Raw genomic sequence first — 10,374 nt, forward strand, 5'->3', positions numbered from 1 at the left:
AACCCATTTATTTTGAGCTCTTTCATCCCTCAATATTCTACACTGTTTCCCTCCCCCCTTTTCACATAGTCACAATGCCTTCTCAGTTTCTCTCATGGCTCTCTTCTCTGCTATCTCCTGCTCTTATCTCTTATGCACGATCACTTTCTCTCTCCCTCCAATTGCAGCTTTGTTGTGCTTTCTGTGTCATATTATTCTTTTCTCGCTAAGTGACTGTCTCTGTTTATACAAGTGGTGTACTACTGTGGAAATAGCTTTCACACTATCACTCTGACTGATTATTTTATTTTGATTTGTCTTGTCAACAGTGTGACTTATTATAAATGACGAACTTAGATAGTGAATAGTTATGCACATACTCAGACCTCTTCTTCTTTTAGCTGCTCCCTTTGGTCACCACAGTAGGACATCTGCCTCCCTTTCACCCTATCTCTATCATTCTCTTCTGTCACGTGAACCCTCTGCATATCCTACTTCACTACATCCATGAACCTTCTACGTAGTCTTCCCCATTTCCTCCCGCCTTGCTGCTATCCTTCTGTCACACGTCATCCCTGGCACTAATCTCTATAGTTCTCCATCAACACTCTCAAAGGAAACATCACATCTGTGGTGGTCATTCTCAACATGAAGCCATAATTTTGCTCTCTTTTTGCTCTCTCTTCTTAGCCTAGCTACTGTGATAGCCCATGTTCTTTAACTACGTTACATGATATAAACTCTTTCCCAGCTTGTTCTACTATATAACTGGTCCATCGGATATGCACATTGTCCTGTATTTCATTCAATAGCATGTGTGCAATTTATCAAATCTTTTGAGTGTAAGTTTTCAGCATTCTGCTGGAAGGAACAATCCCCATGAGTGCATACCACTCCTACAAACAATGAAGACTCATGAGGGGATTTAACTACTGAAGCATACTAAGGCTGGATTTGTTACATCAGGCAATACTTTCATCACTGCTTGGCCAGGAAAAGAATTACCTGTGATTCTGTGGGATTCTGTGGCTACATTGTAATGAGATGATGTAGATGGAGTTTTTATAAATTTCACTCATCGCTATATAAATGATGTTTTACATAACCAACTTCTTTGCTGACATTTCTGGAATAAATAATATGTTCTATCACTTAAATATGAAACAAGTTTGCCACAGGCTACAGCAAGATATTAAAGGCCTGCTGATAAGGTTAGCAGTCTTGTTTTTTGCTCATCATAGTATTTTCTATTAACAACACTGGTGTTCTTAGACATGTCTACTCTTATGTGTTTTCTTCTTGAAAGAGATAACATTGTTTTGAATGCAGTGTTTGTTTTTGCAAGTGATTTGTAAAGTACTGAGTTTTGTGCATGAGTCACTTTTGTTCCTTGTAACAGTATTATAATAAAGTGGATGTATTTGTTTGCAGAATGAATTAAGACACACACAGCTTTGCCAAAACGCATAACCAAACTTCAGCGCTATCAAACAATAAATTGTAATAAATTTGTAAAGTTTCCATATGGTATTCTAGCTAAAACTGAGAGGGAAAAAATCAATTTAATTGTAAAATATAAATAGAGATATTTACTGTTTGCCTATAGAAGTTCTGGCTTTAGGGATAGGGTTACATCAGGGAATTAAGGGTTGGGTTAGATTTTTAAGGGTTGTAGGTTTAGGGTTAGCATCTTATATCTGACAACTATTCCTGCAATGCAAACACAGTAACTTGGTCTTGCAAAATTGCTCACATGAAATAAACTACTAGTCTTTTCCCTTTCATTACTGTTTTACTGTATTTATTTATTTAAATATAAATACTTTGGTACCTGTTGAGGTGTTGCCACTTGAGGCCTCTTTCTACTAGTACCTGTTTGGCTCAGCTTGACCACGCTCAGTTTTTATGGTTTTAAATTAGGCGGTAGTACCTGGTACCAGGTACTTTTTAGTATCTACTTGGCTGGTGTTCCAAGTGACCTGAGTTGAGCCGAGAATGTGACATCTACAGCCTGCATGCCACTGATTGGCCGGGGAGCGATGTTACTGAATAAGTCATGAGAGCAACACCTTTGCAAGAATCAAACACGCCAGTTTTGAAACCTGGCAAATGGTCAGGTAAATGGCTACACACACTAACACCATGGTATAATGATGAGTTCCATCAGTTTAGTAGCATGTATACCATCACGTTGTTGCGGTGTGTTTGTATCACATACAAATGAGATCACAGGACTTACAACAAAAAACATACATTTGAATTTCACTGTGAAACAGACTGAATAGGTCATTGACCACATTTTAAAACTTACATTATAGTTTGCAACAACAAAATAAGGGACACATTTTTAAAAATTATTATAAAATTAGAAGAGCGAAGGTTTTTCCCACTGTACATCAGTGCCTCAGCATCACCAGACTGATGGCCTCTGTCATCCCTCATCCACTCTGCTCCATCCCAGTCTTCAGCCATTCACCTTCTTAGCTCTGCTTCTGAGGCCTGATTCAGTCGGTCTGCTCTGGATTTCACCCTTTACTTGCTTTCGATTAGTTTCCCACAGTCTGTACTGTGCTTGGTTGAACTAAGGTTCCCCACTGCTTTGTACAGACAGCAACCTGTCCGCTTTCCGATTTTCCATTCTGCTCGACTTTTCCCCGACCATCCCAGACCCATTCAGCCCTGTAATAATTTTTTGTCCATTATCTAACTCTAGCCCTTTATATATTTATCTATCAATGACATCAAGCTAGCTATGGGTCATGATATAGTGGCCTTCATTTCTAAATTTGTTTAAACTATACGTGTTGCTCAGCAACCAGGCTTGCTGTGACGGCTGAGCAGAGCTTTTTACATCAATTTCTATGAAGGTCAAAATGACTGTCATCAAATCGTTGTCATTTTTTCTTTGTAACCCACACAGACCAAAAATTCACCAGATGACGAATAAACCCATTTAGGAAAAGTCACAAAATACATGATAGCGTTTTTTTCTAACAGAATTACATAATTTTAAAATGCCAAAAGAATCAAAATGACCATCTTAATGATTCTAGTGTTTTTCCATTTTACCAGATGTCACTGAAAAGCAAAGCCAAACATGATTGATGGAAACAGATGGAAATTAGCCCTTGGCTATAATCTGGTATGTTTACATTCATGTAATTTTTTTTTTACATTTATGTTCATTAACATGCACTGTCCTAAATAAATAAATAAATAAATAAATTGATAAAGCTGGTGCATGAGGTTGATATATCTTAACACACAAAAGAGGGGGTTCAGAGTTTGGTCAGTACCTACAAAAAGTGGTTAAATACAGACAGCGGAAGGGTCATGGGCTCATTAATGCATATGGGGAGCAAATGGCGGTACAAGCATATCTATGAAGCAACAGTCTAGCCAGAGTACTCAGGCTGACCCCTGTCTTGCTCTGAAAATGCTTTTAAATGGTACACAAACGTCATCACTAGACTACGGACCATGGCTGTATCACATTTTCTTTGACATCATCCTGACAGCCATGTGCATTTATCTGTGGAAGAGATGCAGCAAAATGCACTATGGGAAGGAAACAAGTGACCCAAGGCAGCATGACTGTGGATGATGTTCTGCTAGAAAAGTCCGTTTTCTGCTTTCATGGAAATGTTAGTGTGACATATTCATAGAAAACTGCAGATCCCATACAAATCCCTTGAGTTTCACTGGCGTTCCCCAAAGGCAGGAGCCTCTTTAAACCCCATAATGCTCATTGCTGCATGGCAAAAATGATTCAGGATTGGCTTGAGAACTTGTTTTGATATCACAAGGGGGAACTACAGAATTTTAGGCACAAGGTTTAAATGCTACTCCTAAATGGTGTATCTGAGGCCATACACTGTTTGCTAACGTGTGCCTGGACAATGGTAATCAAGTAAAATGACTGTTTCATCAACTTTCATCAAGTGAGAGGGAAAGTCTTTCCAAATATACAAAATGCTGAAAGTAGTCGCTTCAAATGACAGGTGTGGCCAATTCGTTCCTTTGAAGTCAAGCATTCCTTTGCCTTTTCAGTTATTTATCATGTCTTTATTATTGATGTGAGGGTTAAAATGTCTCACCTGTGCCAAAATGTTAAAATAAGTAAATGTGTAGTTTTAAACATTGCTTGAAATCAAAGTTTGTGGTAACATAGCAGTAATCAAGCTGTTTAGGCTTATGATTTTTAGGTAGCTCAACCTTTACAAATAACACACAAAAATGCCTAACAATCAGTATAAATAGCTCACATAAAATTGTTATGGTCAGTATTTAAAAAACAAAAAAAGTGAATGCTTTGTTTCAAAATGACACCTATTACTGAGAACTTGTAAAAATGTAAACCATGTTGAAGGAATGTAATAATTAATTAAATAATTAATTAATTGTCTAAATTACTTAATTAAGATAAACCAAGCTGATTTAAGTACATGATATCCCACTAAAAATGTCAGTTAGTCTAATATTTTAATACTAATTTACATGGACATCACACTCTTATTGTTTAAGTTGGCCCTTTGAAAATCCTAAACATCAATGACCTCAGTACTATGATGGCAGCTTAATCCCGCTGAACCATTTTTTTCTTTTTTTTTTACACAGGATATGTACATAGAATATGTTTTTAGTGAACTATCTGATCTCGTATTTGCATAATGCCATTCAGTGTTTACGTTGGGAAGCAGAGAGTTTAGCTTGTTTCACCAAGAGGCAGTTCTGTCTGCCAGTATCACTGGGTGAGCTGGCAAGAAGAAGGTATCTCCGTCGCCCGCTGTTAATCAGCATCACATATGTATGTTTGTGCACAAAGATTTGCAAATACAGGCCCACACAAAAACACAAGACTTTCCAACATTGCCATTTAGTAAAACCCTTTCGTAATATGAGTCTACAGAATAAATACAGAAAAGCACAAATACACACACACAAAGTTACAGAGCATATACTGTAGAGATACATAATGTTTAAAGTAAGAACTAAATAAATAAATAGCAGAGCCTACTTATTTTTGAGTGAAAACTTTTGTCACCATGGATTTAGAACCTGTTCTCTGCTGTTAATGTTTCTTTTGTTCTCTTGGTGTGTTAAAGAAAGCAATTAAACACTACATGGCACATATGGCAGAAAAGCAAGAGTGTGCGCTACGGTGTTAAAAATGAGGCATGCTTCAAGTATACTTACATCCTAATCAGTGAAATAACAGCAGATGTTTAAGCAGTGACAGCTGTTCATTTGTTCAAGTGTGATGAAATGATTCTGCCTTCTTTTTGGTAGTTTTTTTAGTGACATGTGTCACTATAGCTGTACAACATCCATGGTGCACTTTCTGAATTTTTCGTTATTTGTCAGAAACAACCTATACCTGTGCACCTATACATGGCAAGCATAAACACATCAACCAGATGGATGATGACTTGGAAAATAGACACCCCTGTCTCCTCCAATCAAAGCAAGATAGGTTTAGTGAGCATTAGTCATTATTGATTTCGTCTTTTTGTGGTTAAGTAACAAAATGAAAATGTGGAAAATTTGCATGTTTAAAAATAGGATTCATGGCTGGAAATTGTATTTGTACATATTTATATTATCCAAATAATATGTAACTTCTGTTAACAAGGCACTGCATTAACTTAAAATCATTAATGATTAGCTTGTCAAAAGGCCTGCAAGGATACCTTTATGCTCCTTATGTCAACAAATGTACTTTAACCTCCTAGGACCTGCCGTCCACGTACGTGGACATCACATTTTGGGTTATTTAGACCAAAATACTCAATTCTGCTCTACAATGGTCTGATATCCACTTACGAGGACATTATACTGCTACTGTTCTATCAACATTTCTAACAAATATCCTCATATGTGGCTCTTATTTTTCTTAAAAACAAAAATAAGGTAAAAAAAAAAATCTGGTAATTCTTTGTTTTTATATTCATTGGGCCCCAATATGACCAAATATGAAAGAGAAATTAAAAATGCATGCCGTGGAAGAGTTCGGGTCTTAGGAGGTTAATCATGTTCATTTCAAAAAAATGCATGCTGATTTTATGATTAAGAGAACTTCTGCATTTCCCTGTTCAAAATTTAATTTGTTACGAGATCAGCACATCTGTCACGGCTGCCGAGGCGAGCCGTGTGGATATAGGAGGAGGACCCAAGATGCAGGCAGTGGATGAGATACCGGTGGTTTTATTTTACAGAGGTGTAGTGGCAAACAAACAGTGGGGCATAACAAACAACTAAAGACACCTAAACTGGGAGAGCTAAAATAACAGACCTGGGAGCATATGACAACGGATGATGAATAGCAGAGAGACGCAGACGAGGAACAGGACACCGTGGAACACAGGGTAACAGACTGACACAGAGTTACACAGACTGACACGGAGGAACACAGACGAACCGGCAACAGGCAGGAGAACACACAGGGCTTAAATACACACACCAGTAATCAGGGGATGCGAGACAGGAGGGCAACACAGCTGGGAGAAATCTGGGCTGACGGGACAGGGGAAACGTAAACTGATCACACTCACATATGACACGGACCTTCACAATAAAACAGGAAACTCAGATACATGGAACCAGACAAGACATTGAACTAAACAGACAGATTCACAAACAGATGGGGAGACACCATAGACAGACAGATACAGACGCAGACTCAGAGGCAGATCGAAAATAACACAGAACTTAAACAATCATCATCTAGAAAATGATAACAAACTAAAAGCGCTGGGTCACCGACCCAGGACCATGACAACATCAATAACTGCAGCTTAAGCAAACAGCTGTCTTAATCAGTATTAAGATATTGCTGCTGAACTATTGCTAAGCAATACATTGTGTATCACTATAAACAAATGATAACCAAATTCTTTGGATATTTTTATTATTTTGATGTAAACATGGGAATTATCAACAGTTATGATGTGTAAAATGTAATATTTAAGACTCTTTCCATTTTAGCAAAACCCAAAGCCAAGCACTTTATACCAGTAGTTCACCATGAATGAGAGGGAAAAACATAGCTGATGAATTATTTTTGGTAAATGGAAGCTGAGACGTAACATCAGGCATTCTTGGCATCGGAACTTCATGCTCATGGAAAATACTCATCCAAATCTTCCTGGAGTAACAGGGAGTTATCAAGTAAGGTTGGGAACCACAACGTAGTTAATAAATTTTTTTATTATTATAAATTTTTTAGCCTTTAATGCATCATCATGTATAAAAATAGGGATAACTCTTCTACTCACTGATTATGAATTATTCTGAATTTTATCCATATAGTTGTGTGTATTTTCCTGTTCTTTGCTTTCTTTTCTTTTCATAACTATTAAGCACAATAGGTAATGTAAAATGTCTGATGATGATGGTAAGAACAGAGATGGTGAGCATGGGAGGTGCCTGAAACTGTGAGCGCTGATAATCAGTCTCTCAACAGGAGATTGAGAAAGGCCCCTAGTAATTGGAAGAAATCTTTTGTTTTGTTGTGTCTCCTCCAGGCCAAGGGAAAGAGAACGATAGCTTGTTTCAAAGTTAATGTGCCTGTGTGTATGTGGGTGTGTCAAGTGGGTGCACTTGGTTGCACTAGGTTATGTTCAGTCCCAGTGCCACTGTATATAAACAGCACATGGATTTTATTGGACTACAGTGCAACACATGTAACAACATTGCTTTGCATTTCTCAACATCTGAAGAGCACATTTTAAACAAGAGGAGCAGGAAGAGTTCACAAATCATTTTAGAAATTAAAGACCCTTGACATTATTTGCAAAAAGAGGATGAGAAGAGGGGGAAAGAGGAGAAGGGTCATCCTGGGCAGCACACAGACGAGAGTTGGTTGCCATGGTTTCAGAGTAGCTGTGCCTGGTGCTGCTGGACCGATGGGAGGCAGGCAGCTGGTTGCCTAACAGCAGCAGATGGAGCAAAGCACGTTTTCAGGAACACACAGGCGCTGTCCTTCGCCTACATGTGTCATATCATCCCCGTCATCATTATCCTATTCGCACAGACACACAGACTCACATGCACACATTTACACATATCACACTACTCCATGGGGAGTTGTGACTGATTTTAGCAGACTCTTAGCCTTTTATGTGACAGCATCTTCGTCATCAAGGCATAATGACGTCAACTACATACAAGTAGAGATTTTGATTAGTAGACTTAGAACCTTTGCAAGAAATACAGAGCAAAAAGTACTTTTTTTGCAAGGAAGCAAATGCACCTTTGAAATGCATTTTGGTTTTAGATACCAATGGCCATCTGCATTACTTCTTTTGGATGTTGATGATATAATTCTATCTTATTTGATCATTTTAGGATCATAAATGTTTTGCATCAGTTTACATTGCTAAATTCATAATTTAGCAAACACATGAACTGAATGCACATTATTGGAAGATGCTTCCATTGTGCTTTAAAACTCCATATGTGTGCATCATGTTATTTTAGTTGAGAAAGTTTAGAAAGGCAGATAAGCAGAGGTGGAAGCTGAAAACAATAACCAGAGGATCACTGAGCCCACGACTCTGAACTTTAATAACTTCGCAGTCCTGTGCTATCTTCCTTCGTAAGACATGTCTAAACATAGTGAGACAGCATACAGTATGAAATGCAGAAAAGAACTTACCATCTCCTTACTATGGGGCATTAATTCTTTGTAACCACACAAAATATGACAGTATGTGAGCAAGAGAACCACAGATGATAGCATACCATATTGTGCAGCCTTTATTTTTTTCTTCACCTCTACTGTAGAAATCCTTTTTTCTGCAGTTTCTATGGAAACCATAATTAGAGTCCAGCATGGCGACACTGTTTCCAATTAGAATATGGCTCTCTACCAAACTAAGCAATGCCAACTGGTTGCTGGGTTTTTAATATATCTCACGGACAGCACATTCGTCAAAGTTGGGTGTAGAAGAGCTGAATTATTCTAAACCAAAACACTGGCAGGAAAATGAGCGGAGAGAAAGACAGACACAGACAGCTATACAGAGAAAGAGATGGACAGCGCACAGATTGGCTTGGAGAGGGTGATAGTGGAAATGGAGCAGTCATCACAATAAACAAACAGCATTCTTCATATTTGGGCGGTACTGGCTTGACTGAATTGAATGAACAGCCAAAAGATTTTGAGGAGAGAGGTGAGTTTGTATACACAGTCTCTACTTTATACATATATAAATTTATTAATTAAAGTGGACCTATGTATGTCCTTTTTTACTTTTTTTTTCCTCTCTCAGATGCTCTGTTAAAATGAATTCTCAGTTTAACACAGCCATAGTTTCCAATAATGATGTAGGCCAATACACAGAATGATGTACCAATCATCAAAAAAGTTTCCCATCCCAGTACAATATAGATACCAGGTCTTTGGCTATCTTCTGATTTTAACTACCAGTGCATTGGAGAGTTCCACGGCGAAACCCACTTTGGACCAAAAAGAACACAAAGGCTTGTCTTACCATTGTCGGAAAACATAACTGAAATTATTCTGTGGACGAATGAGATAAAAGTTGAACTACTTGGAATGGTTAGCATCCTGTAACATCTGGCATAAATCTAACACAGCATTTCATAAAAAGAACATTATAGTGACATTCAAGTATGCTGGTGGTAGTGTGATGGTCTGGGACTGCTTTGCCACTTCAGGATCCGGACAAATTGCGTAATTGGTGGAAACACGAATTCTGCTCTCTATACCATAAAATCCTGAAATGAGAATATCTGATTTCAGGATTTTATGGTAGAGAGCAGAAAATCCTTAAATAAACCCTGAAGCTCAAGCACACTTGGAATATGCAGCAGGGCAATGATCTGAAACACACCAGCAACTCCAACTCTGAATAGCTGGAAAAAAGACGGTTCTGGAGTGGCCAAATTAAGATCTGGTGGACCTCTCGTTGCGAATATATCTTACACTCACATAAATTATAATAATAATAAAGTTGATGTCACTATAAGAGCAATTAAGCTTCACAACCATCGTTAAACTGAACATATGACTGACAGAGTGAGTGAGTGAGAGAGAACCAAGTGATAGCAGAAGATTTTCATAGTTGTCAATGTGGTTGTGGTTAACTTTTGCTCATAGCAAAGAAAGAATTCACTGATGCTAAGGCATGGTGGAATAAATATAGAGCAACATAGTGTTACTATACACAAACTAGAATCCTGGTCTTTGAGTCCTATAAATACACATATAGAGCTACACATGAGAAAAGGTCTGCTTTAAATGATTCCCTACACTGAACATTGCATGTCTTACAATGCTTGCTTAAATAAAACCCTGATAAAATACATGCTTCTGAGAAAGTGTTTTCTTACAGACCCCACACAGACAGTTGAGTCTTGTTCACTCAGCTT

The sequence above is a fragment of the Rhamphochromis longiceps genome, linkage group LG2 (genome assembly GCF_057381845.1).
Source record: "Rhamphochromis longiceps isolate RC_006_pf linkage group LG2, R_longiceps_female_GT1.1, whole genome shotgun sequence".
Classification (NCBI taxonomy): domain Eukaryota; kingdom Metazoa; phylum Chordata; class Actinopteri; order Cichliformes; family Cichlidae; genus Rhamphochromis; species Rhamphochromis longiceps.